Raw genomic sequence first — 7,532 nt, 5'->3', positions numbered from 1 at the left:
GTGCCAACTGTCTATACACAGGTTTCTGCCGCATCCCCCTGCCTCCCGGCCCTGCTTAGCTGCTGCAGAAGCAATACATTCTAGAGCCTCCTGATTAAACAACGCGATCAGAGCTGGAGGAATAAAGCTCCGGGTCTTGATAGCCGGGGTGCAGCCACAAAGTAGGGGTGGTGCATATGTGTTTTCTTTAAATAAGTTGCCTTTTCAGGACTGCCAGTGGGGCGGGAGGATCCCTGGTGATGTAGTGGTTACGCCTTGAATTGCGATCCGCACAGTCGGCAGTTCAAATCCACCCGCAGCTCTGCAGGAGAAAGTGGATTTTCTACTCCCATAAATAGTTAGTCTTGGAAACCCCCAGGGGCTGGGGTGGAGGGTGGGCTGCTGTGTGTTAGCATTGATTCCATGGCTTTGAGTTTGAGTGGGGAGGGGGCTACAGGAAGATCAGCCAAGAACTGCCCCCCCCCCCAATGGTCATTATGGACAGCAAATGCCAATGCCATAAGCCATTAGACAGGGTGGATTTCTGGCTTTATGTCTTTCCCCATTCTCTGTCCCGTGCCCCCCTTTCCTCTATGGAGCTGATCAGTAGAGAACCTCCAGTTTCACCCCACCCCCACACACGCAGGGGCATTCCTCTGCAGCCCTCCTGGGGGTGGCGAACCCCAAATGCAGCCTGAGTGGTCATTGGCCAGTTCTCATGAATGAAGGGAGGTTTCCTTTTAAGAAGTGGACTTCTCAGGGGTGATTCACTACCCATAGGAAGATTCTGAGCGGAGGAGGCTTTCGAGCCTGGGTAGAAATTTGCATACAGCTGCCACTTCCTGCTTCGAGCCTGTTCTGCCACTTACCTGGGCAGGGTCGGGGCGGAGGGGGGCGGGCACCCCCGAGAGCGACCAAGGGGCCGAGGAGAGCGAGCCCAAGACCACGCTCCGGACCGGGCTGCCTGGCCCTGGAGGCTCTAGGTAAGTTACTCCGAGTCGCCCAGCTCTCTTTCTCAGCCGTTTCCCCAAGCCCTGGCCCTGCTCCTTCCTCCCCGCCTCCGCCGGTGCTGGTGCGGAGCAGCTCGGAGGAGAAGCTCCTTTTCGCCCCTGAGAAAGTGTTGGTGGTTTAGTGTTTCAGACCGGCGGGGAGCAAAGATTAACTCTTTGAGGGGAGGAGGCCATATCCTGTCCTTCTCAGAGCTGCTTGGGAATCATTTGCTGGGGTACTTGGTGTCCCTCCGAGTTCTGCTGGAGAATATGATCCCCACTTCTCCCCGGTCGCCCCTAAGTCTGTTGCCCCAGAACAGGGAGGGCAGGGATTAAGCCATTGGCTCTCAGCCACCAAACACGTCAGTGGCCAGGATGGAGGGAGAACTCCCATGTTTTCTGATCCCCTGTTTCATGCTGGAGAGAGAAATCAACAGCACATTCTCCTGCCAGGAAGTCCTGCTCTGTCTGGACGCTGTCCGAGCCCCTCTCCCGCAGCCCCTGCCTCGCAGCCCGTATTTGCCGGCTTGAACATAGAAGCAAAACAAGCGTGTGCGACTTCCTAGGTCAAGATGGTCTCAGAACATGGAGGGTTTTTGCTTTTTGAGGTTTTTTTTTCGCATTTTGTTTTTAAGGAAGAGAGAAAGACCAAATAAGTAATCAAAAGAAGACCAGCAACTTGTTTTTTACCTTTTTACACTACTTTTTCCTGGCACTGTGACTTGGGTAATTGCTTTGGCTTCCCAAGGCCTGGATTTTATCATTGGTGGGATGAGTGGTTGGAGGGAAGGTTAGGGACTGAGCTAATATGATTATGTCTAAATTCCCTTCAGGCAAAGCAGGACTAGGATAATGTAAGGGTTACGCCCGATGGGTGGTCTTGGAAAACTTGGTACTCACTGCCATCGAGTCGATGCCAACTCATAGCGACCCTACAGGACAGGGTAGAACTGCCAGTGGGGCGGGAGGAGCCCTGGTGATGTAGTGGTTACGCATTGGGCTGCGATCCGCACAGTCAGCAGTTCAAATCCGCAGCAGCTCTGCAGGAGAAAGACTGGATTTTCTACTCCCATAAATAGTTACAGTCTCGGAAACCCCAAGGGGAGCAGAAAGTCTTGTCTTTCTCCTGAGGAAGTAGCTGGTGGTTTCGAACTGCTGACCTTGCAATTAGTAGCCCAAATGCATAACCACTACACCACACTTGATACTGCTTACTAATTATTCATATCTGTTCATTCGTGTCTTTGGCTACTAGATGGCTAGCTAATACTTTACTAACCTCTTCCCTGAAGTAGGAGCCCTGGTAGTGCCTTGAGTGTAAGCACTAACTGCTAACTGCCTGGTCAGTAGTTTGAACCCCAAGGGAGGCATCAGGAGAAAGATGAGGCTGTCTGTCCCCATAAAGATTTACAGTCTCAGAGACCCTAAGGAGCATTCTACTCTGACCTAGAGGAGGCTGTGAGTCAGAATTGACTGCAACGGTGGCTGTGGATACACCCAAGCACCCGACATACTCGTAAAGCTCACCTAGGTGTTCAGGATCATTCCTCATAAACTCTGGTTTCTTTTTCCCTCATCCACGCTCAAAGCAACAGGTAAGGCTGCCTGCCCCCAGGGCCAAAGGCTGGGCAGCCACTTGACTCTTCTGAGAGCGCTTGGAGTCTAGATGCTGTCACTGGATTTTGCTACATATGGGAGAGCATTGTTTTTTGAGTTAGTTTTTGTTCTATTTGGATTACCCAGGAAGACTCGTCCTGGGCACTTGCCCACAGAGTCAAGGTACACCAGGGGGCCAGCAGGAAATCTTGGCTTCAAGCAGCCTGTGTGACTGGCATCCGGCATCCTCAGTTCGAACAGTGACAGTGGGGGGCCTTTAATGTGAAGTAAAAGGAAAGAAACAGTGATTACCAGTTGAGCTGCGATCCCAAGGTCAGCAGTTCAAAACTACCAGCCACTTCTCAGGAGAAAGACGCTTCTCTCTACTCCCATAAACAGTTCGTCTCAGAAACTCCCAGGGGCCATTCTACCCTGCCCTACGGGGTTGCTAGTCGGCATCAACTTGACGGCAGTGAATTTGGATTCGGCTCCCAGGTTAGGGACTGATGACGGTGATTAGATGCATCATTAGATGGCAGCTGCACAGAATCTTTAACATTTTCTGAGCCACTACTTTTTAAATTGTCATTGTTTATTTGGGGGCAATGACCAGGCTGTGACTGACTGAGATGGGCTGATTCAGGAGGGCTTTCAGTAATTGCCGAGCCACATCAGCGGGATAGCGAGGCGCCAGCATAACAGGGGCCAAAGGAGGCCTGGTGGCACCATAGTCACGTGTTCTGCTGCAAATGGAAGGGCTGGGGGTTCAAACCTACCCAGTGGGTCCAGAAAGAAAGGCCTGGCCTCCAGTCCATACAGATGAAAGGCGCTGCCCTGGAGTTCATAGTGGCCCCAGAGGCTTTCCCAGCTTGTAATATCTTGATGGAGGCAGACGGCCACACCTTTCTCCCGTGGATGGCCTGCTGGGTTCAAACCCCTGACCTTATTATAGGTAGAGCTTGAACCACTGTGCCGCCTGTCTGCTCGTCACATTGCCAGAAAACACCCGGAGCAGTTCTGCTCTGTCACCGGGACTCAATGAGTGAGCTCAGCAGCACGGATAGCAGTGTAGTCGTGGTGGAGTGTTTAGGTTGTTGCCGCTTTCTTTTCAGGGAGAGAGGCATGCACTTTTGATACTCTTTTTTTCTTTTTTAACCTGTAACGAGGTACTGTTTTCATTTTGAAAGGACCATTCTCTGAAATCAGGCTAACAGTTGTGCAGCAGCCCCCCTGTGATCCTTGTGCATCCCAGGCTGTGCCCCCAACGGAGGGTCCTGAGCACACCGAACTCCCTGCTTTGCTCCGTTCATTGCGTGAGCTGGGCTGCCTAGGGGTGACGTCTAGCCCGTACACTAAGTGCTGGGGGGGATGGCTCTTCATCCTGCAGTACTTCCGGGGGCGGGGCCTCCTGGACTGAGAGTGTTACAGACGCGCTCGCTCCTCCTCTCCGACGAAGGCATCAGAGCTAAGCAAATGCTCTGAAATGAAGAGGAGGCGGGGGCAGCCCTAACTGGGCCTTCTTTTAAGGAGGACTCATCACGCTAGCTACTCGGGGGCCGTTTGTCTAAATCAAATCTATGTTTTACACATCGCAGACTGGGAAGCTCGGAAATATCCCGAAATCAAGTCGTTTTGCTGCTGCAGTCAGTATTAAATTTGCCTTTTAAAAAACAGATGAATTACGGGCCACTGATATTGGGGGCACAGGGAGGGGCTGACAGGCGCATAAAGCCTGGAGGAGGCACATGAAACCTTAAATTCCTTTCAGATCCCACGAAATGACCCCTGATGGTTCATCTTATTTCCTTATCAAAACAATCTTGCAATCCTTCCGTGAGAAAGCGCCTGGGGGTTGGAATCAGAAGTTCCCCCACCCGCATGCTTCCCAATGTGTGGTGTCACTAAGATATTTTTAGCTCTTGAAGCCCAGGCTGCCCTTTGTGCTTCAGATATGCTCTGCTCTCGTGCCCAGCCAGGCCTCCTACTCAGCCACATGTGCTTCACTGGCTGCACGTGTGTGCGTGCGTGCGTGCGTGCGTGTGTGCATCCGAAAGTTGTCAACAGACTGGGGCAGGGCTTTCACATTGTTGCCTATGGACCTGTGGCCACTGGCTTGGTTCCCTGATACTGGTGGATGGTAGACCTGTACTCCTCTGGGACATGGACCTCCAAGCCTGTCCTCTGAGGCACCTCCGGATGGCTTTGAGCTACCCCCCTTTCGATCGATAGTCAAGCGCTTAGACCTCTGCCCCACAGAGGGACGCCGGGGTTCCCTGATGAGGCTGCTGAAATGAAGCTTTTTGGGAGTGGTAAGAGTTGACTTTTGAACCCCCACCCTGGGCCTCCCTCCATCCCACCAGCCGGCCTCCAGCTTCATAGACCTGGGCTGGCTGGGGTCTGGGCAGTGCCCTGGATGATGAGGGAAGCAACTCTTCTCTGCTCATTGTGTTGCTGCGCTCGGGGTTCCGGTGTGCGTCCTTCCGTACCCAGGCACAGCAGGCCTCCCTCCCATCTCTAAACTCCCTTCCAATGTGCTACCTTTGACCTGTAATACTCCTGCTTCTCTATAGCTGCCCTTCCGCTTTCTCCCAATCGCCCCTTCTCATACCCGACCCCCACATCCCACCGCCTTTGCTTCCGGCTCACTCACTCCTCACTCACTGCTATCCAGTCAATGCCGACTCATAAGCGACCCCCGTGGGTTTCAGAGACTGGAACTGTTCATGGGAGTAGGAAGCCCATCTTTCTCCCTCTAGCTGCAGGTGGTTTTAAACTGCTGACCCAGGGGATTGCAGCCCAAGCGTAGCCACTACACCAGGAGGGCTCCGTCAGAGGCCCTGTGTAAGGTCCAAGGCTGTGAATCGTTATGGGAGCAGACAGCCTCATCTCTCTCCCACTGAGCGGCTGGTGGGGTTGAACCACCAGCCTTGCAGTTATCAGGTCAATGCTTACTGAACAGTGCCACCAGGGGTCCTTTCTCTTACCCAGTAATACGTAAAAACTGTCGTTTAAACCAATCTCCCACATTAATAAAGAAAAATTTAAAAAATTACTCCAAGACGGTCCCCTCTCTCCCTATTTGCGCTCCTCTTCTGTGCTTTCTTCCTTTGTAGCCTTTCTTCCCCACCTGCTCTTTCCTCTTTTTAATGTTCTGTTTCTTGCAGAAACATACAGAATTACCACAAATGGGTGTTTCTATAGAATTTTTCCCTCACAGTTCAAGGTGGCTGGGAGTCCAAACTCAGGGCCCCAGCTCTAGGCTTGCCCCCACTCTCTCTGCTCTGGGAAGCCACTTGTCTCAGCCTCTGTAACCAGGATTGTTGCAAGCCTTAACGACACAGAGCCCCCCTTTGTGCCTGGGTGCTCCTGGGCCCTGGCTGTTCCTTTCCTATCTCAAAGGTAATTACGTTTAGGACACACCCTACTCAGATAGGACCTCCTTAGCACAACAGAGAAAATCTTAATCCCTGGGTTAGTTTGGGATGACTAGAGAAACAAATTCAGGGACACGCATGTGTGTGTATAAGAAAGAGCTTTAGATAAAAGAGCAATTGTATATTGAGAAAACACCCCAGCCCAGTCCAGATCAAGCCCCAAAGTCCAATATTAGCCCACATGTCCGATACCAGTCCATAAATTCCTCTTTAGACTCACTTGCAGCCATGCAATGATGCTGAATGCAGGAAGATCACAGACCAGTGGGTAGAAGGTCTTGTGGATCCATTGGCAGTGGAAGCATCTCAAGTCTCCACATGTCTCCTCCATCTCTCTGTCTCAACAGCAGGACAGGGAAGGCAGAGAGTGGGTCTGGCCTTCTGTGAACTATTTATCCCCTATGTGCCTCCAAATGAGGTCATCAAGCTGCGACCTAGTTGACAGGCTAGACTCCACCCCTTCACTCAAGTTGACAGGTGATTATGTAACTGCCACATTCCCCAACAGGGGTTAGGGTGTTCAGAGGTTAGGATTCCATAACATATATTTTCTGGAATTCACTCCGTAACACGACCCCTTCCTCTCCTTTCCTGTGCAGCCTGGGCTGAATCAGGGCTCACCGATGTGTGCTTAGAGAAACCTTATTTAAAATAATAATAATACAAATATACGAGTGGGTTTGCAGTGGCTTTGTAAGTGTCTATTACCAGCTTCCAACGTGGCAGTCAGGCCATTCCCATTATTCCACCTGTCCTTGGTTCGCAGCTGTTGAGGAGTCCCAGCACAGGAGCATCTTGAGAATCAGGTCAGGTCATGCTGTGCTGCCTTGGCCCGGCGAGTCTTACGGTGCAGGGTCCATGTTGATGGGCAGTTGGCGCTGTCTGGTCTCCAGGCATCCCATGGTTTCAAGTCTGCTGGCAAACCAAATGGAAGAACTTCTCTGTCTGGGAAACACTGCAAGGAAACTTGGGAAGATTGGTTCACTGTAGTCTGAATCGGAGCCAAATCGTTCACTCAAGACCAGCCTGCCACTAAACATGCCTGCCGTGCTATGAAGGTTTGCATGCACTTGGGCAGTCAACAAAGAACAGTAATGCGTTTAAAGATTTTTTTTTGTAATTCGTGACTTTCAGAGATTCATTAAAAAAAAATTTTTTTTTAAGTTTCCCTGGGGAATGAAGTAAGGCTTGATAATCTGTGAGTAGATGGATCTGATCCAAATCAGATGTGAGGGGCTTGTCTGCTGCAAGTGTATGTGAGCGGGCCGCACACAGTGTGTGGACAAACGGCATGAAAAGATAATGGAATCTTCCCACCACCTCCCCAAGCTCCTCATGGGCTCAGGTATTTATTATTTCCACCTGAAATATGCATGTTGCATGTCTCCGGGTTCTTTAACCCTCTTGCTGACCAAAACAATGCATTAAAAAAAAAAAAAATTAACAATCCAGGCGACTGGTGGACAGCAAGTCCCAATTATTTGGGATTTGGGCCGTGGCTTATTAATCACTCGGGCTACACGGGTCTCCCCTC

The 7,532-nt window shown here is 51.2% G+C and overlaps 1 protein-coding gene across 2 annotated transcripts in view; it reads left to right on the top strand.

Annotated features, from left to right (window-relative positions):
• The first annotated feature begins 707 nt into the window (after nt 1-707).
• The window catches only part of TRAF3IP2 (TRAF3 interacting protein 2), a 54,537-nt gene continuing 47,712 nt past the window's right edge, over nt 708-7,532 (top strand). The window contains exon 1 of one of the 2 annotated variants that reach the window (XM_045294596.1): nt 708-962. The gene's annotated coding sequence lies outside the window, so the exon portion shown is untranslated. The remainder of the gene's footprint in view (nt 963-7,532) is intronic. The other variant, XM_045294598.1, reaches the window with a different exon arrangement.

Source organism: Echinops telfairi, unplaced genomic scaffold (genome assembly GCF_000313985.2).
Source record: "Echinops telfairi isolate 266 unplaced genomic scaffold, ASM31398v2 ScPeMD7_3533;HRSCAF=4204_0, whole genome shotgun sequence".
Classification (NCBI taxonomy): Eukaryota; Metazoa; Chordata; class Mammalia; order Afrosoricida; family Tenrecidae; genus Echinops; species Echinops telfairi.
Note: the sequence above shows the minus strand (reverse complement) of the source record. Positions and strands in the feature narration are given on the sequence as shown.